Source organism: Zosterops lateralis (assembly GCF_965231275.1).
Source record: "Zosterops lateralis genome assembly, chromosome: 2".
NCBI classification, from domain to species: Eukaryota; Metazoa; Chordata; class Aves; order Passeriformes; family Zosteropidae; genus Zosterops; species Zosterops lateralis.
In genome coordinates, this window is record NC_139763.1 from 5,243,842 (window position 1) to 5,247,945 (window position 4,104).

Sequence of the window (4,104 nt, forward strand, 5' to 3'; positions counted from 1 at the left end):
TGTTCAATCCTCTCTGTGATGAAGGCTAAAACAATTAAGGATGGTTGGGATAAATGAGTGTTTCTGCCTAGAAACTGGATTTGGTGAAATAATAAATGTAAGGAATGAAATGAAATATTAGTTTTATCCAATTATCTTTTTGTGGGTTTAGGTGTGTGTTAGAGAAAGTTAAGCACATTTAGGAATACTGCAATTTTGTAGTGCAGAGAGATGAATTTGAGAATTTGAGCTCACCTTTCCCCCTTTTCCTCTCCCTGTCCTTACAGAGGAGGTATTAGTCAAAGTGTTTATTCTTAGGTAATTTTCTCACTTATAAAAATATTTAATACCCTCTGGAAAATTACAAGTATTTGTAGGAGCAGGTGAAGTAATAAAACTTTATTTAAACAATGCTTTTGTCCTTTTCCTGCTTTACTACAGAAGTAATCAATTTCAAAAGGAAAGTGGCATTTCTCTTCCAGAATATTTCTGTTTAGGCCCATAAAGAACACAATCAGTTGGCAGCTGCTTTTCGTTGAGTTGTGGGGTGTCTGGTTTTTCTACAAGTAACTCTGAGGAGGACCAGAACCTCAGGAAAATGAGAAGAGAAAATAAGCTTTGGTTACTTTATTGCTGATGCAGTGAATATTTGGCAAATTGCTGCATGGGACATTTACTCTTTCCTCACCTGGATCAAGCCTTTGGGAGCATCCAAGGAAAAAGTTGATTTAAGCATTGAGAAGTGCTTGGGACCCCCAGGTATGGTGGCATTATGGAGTTACTTTCTCTGGTATTCGGGGGCAGATCAGACATGGTTCTCTAGGACATGAGGAGCTGCATTCTCAGCAGGCTGACACAAATCCATCCCAAAAAAACCTTCCCTCCATGTAAAGGTGACTCTGAATTGCAGGAAGAGGCTGCCCTCCTGACAGAGACATTTGGGTAGAATTTTCATTTAGGTGTAATTATTCCAGCAAACAATATCACTACATCCTTGGGAATGTGCTGGCAGCTAATAACACTACTGACAGTGTGGATTCTTCATGGCTTATGCTTAGTAATACTGAAAATCTGCAAATCCACTCAGGAAATGTCTGGCTCTGCCTCTCAGGGTGTCTGGAGCTTTGATATGGAATGTTGGCCACAAACAACACTCTTATTTATTAGCTGCCTTTGGCATCTGGCAATTTGAAAAGATGAAGGAAGGGATTCACAGGAATATTTTGAGCAAATACAATTATTATTGGTACATGGAGACAGAAGAGTCATGTGTTTGTTCTTGTGCCAGCCTTGAGAAGTTAATTACTGAGTGTTACATATGAACAGTGTTCTCAGGATTATTCCAGCACATTTAATTGTGCTCAATAATATGTATATCATACCTGCCCAGTGAGCAAAGTTATCCACTGGGTTACTCAGCCAAAAAAGTGAAAATATGGAGAAATTGGAATTTGGAATGTCACCATTACTGAATCCAACTTTAAATTTTACAGAGCAGCTCTGGGGCCCCACCTTTGTGCGTGTCTGTAAGGAATACGTCAGGAGTTACAGCTGAACAAGAGGTTATTTGCTTCTGGGCATGTTTTTATTGTCCCAGGAAGATTTTCCACTGATAAGTTGTTTGAGACTACATTTTTTAGCCCATATAAAAATCAGCTGGCTTAGTCACAGGAGATGATAGGCACTGCTGCAAATTTCCTGAGTGTCTTGGCATTTATTTGACTACCTGTTAGCATTTATTTGACTACCTGTTCTCCTCCTTTTCACTTGATTGGCCACAGCTGTGACATCAAATACTTGAACAGGAAAAAGGCACCTCTGTTTTCTGAAAGGTCTGTGAGAAGCCTGACCTTGTGAAGTTTAGTCTCTGCTCTGAAAGGACATCTAGCTCTCACCTGAGTTCTAAGAAAGCCAAAGTCAGCATGCCAGGATGTCCATGCTGTGTCTTTGTCCTATATTTTGGATGTCCTGTGTCCTGCACTTTTCCTGAGACAGTACTCCCAAAGATAACACACTTCTTATGCTCTTAGGTACCTCTTCTGGTACTCCCTATACAGACTGGAGGCTGTGTGATCTCCCTGAGAAAATACATGTTTGGCACCTTCCAGGTTTGTTATTTCTAGCACTTCTCCCAAAATTTAATTTCTTAAACTAATACTGGGATTTTTCATGGCTAAAGCCATGCACAGCAGAGAAAAGAACTCCTGGGGTGGCCTATGCTATTGACTCACTGCCTCCCTTTGCTGTAACCACAGGTGGAAGTGTCTTCCTATCCATATGAGCAGCTGATGTTTGTGCCATGTCTTGGTGTGGTTCATCCCTGCTCCTCCTGCTTTGAATTCCCCAGTGCCACTCAGATCCCTTCAGCTGCTGTGACTGCCTCTGGCACTTGTCACTGAGAGCAAGATGAGGCACACATTTGCCTCACAGCAGCCTTCATGCAGGCCTGTGCAGGCATCTGCTCAGCTTCTTCAAGGAAATTCAAAATTAAGGGTAAGAGATGCAGTTTGAAGTTAATGTGATGGTGCCTGGGCTTTCTGAAAGTGGGGTGCTGAGTAAAAATACAACCTCCCTCCCTGCAAGTTGCTGATATTTGAGGTAAGTCTTCATGGCAGCTTCTTGCTGGAATTCCTGCTGCATTTGGCAGATGATGGATGAAGCAGGGGATAGAAAAAAGGATGAAACAAGGCCCTAAATTGTTTCTGTGGCTGAACAGCTTTTGTTTGTTTAGGAGCAGGTATTGGTGACTGTCAGCTGAACAAACTGTGTCTGTGCTCTAAAGACACCTGCTTGGAGTTTGTTTTCTTTCCCAGACTCCACAAAGATGCAAACAAATCTGTCTCTATTTCAGCACTTCCTTGGGGAGTCAGCTGGACCCTGGTAACCTACATTTGACAGAATCCCTTAGCCACGCCCTGCACATTTACTGACACAGGTTTTCTCAGGTTTTCTGTCTAGTTACACACCAAATCTGCAAATGCAGCTGCTGGAGTCAATAAGTGCCTCGTGGTGCCCTTGCAAACCAACATTACATTATGAACCTGCCCAAGTAAAACCTCATGGGAAGCTTTACTGCATTTTCTCTGCCCACACAGCTTTGGCTAATTCACTCAGCACAACCAGGTGAGTTAATGTTCTGCTTCCCAGTTTTCTGAGCTCTCCTGGGAGGTCACAGTGGTGCCTTTGGCCTTTGCTTTGCTGGGAGAGGATCTGCAGTCACCAGAAGCAGCTCCTCACATCTGGACAGCTGTAAGCAGCTGTTTTGAGGAGATACACAGAGGGATTTGAACTGGCAGAGACCAGGGATCAGGCAGCTGATAAAACACCATCCTCTGAGGTCACACCTCCCCAAACACACCTTCCTCCTGGAGATGCCCTGGTTGAGGATCAGCCATGCAGTCCCTGACCCCTGGGCTGGCAGCAGTGGCTCCTCCAGCTGAAGGGAGAGGGCAACCCTTCCTCTGCCTTTTCAGAGAGAAACTGTCTGCCCTCCTGCCAGCAGGGTTTGGGGTTTAATTTTTTGCTTTGCCAGTGGTAGGGGAGGACAGTGAGGGTGGTGAGGCCCTGGCACAGGGTACCCAGAGGAGCTTTGGGTTCCCCATCACTGGAAGTGTCCAAGGCCAGGTTGAATGGGACTCTCAGAAACCATTTCTAGTGAAAGATGTCCCTACCCACAGCAGAGGGTTGGAAAGAGATATCTTTAAATTCCCTTCCAACACAAACCATTGAATGAATCTATGATTCTAAGTCCTAAAACTAATCTCCTATGTTTCATTCCTGCCCTGTAACTCTGTAACTCTGCAAAGTCAATTTCCTCCTTTTCTTTCACAGATTTCATAATCACAGAACAAGGGGCAGGCAGCTGCACTGCACATGCCAAGGTGAGCCAGCAGTGAGTTACATGTGGACAAAGTGCCTTTGTCACTTTATTTCCTTGTCACACGCTTTGGCACTGATGGATTTTCCTTCCCAGCAGAAGGTGGAAGCTGCTCAGGATCAGAAACGAAAGTGTTGTTTTGTTCTCAGTGCAGAGTTTCATTCTGCAGTGAGAACTCCTCAGCAATCTGGTAATTTATTCTGTTTATCTCCCAAGCAGAAGAAGACATATAAATAACTGTTCAAAGT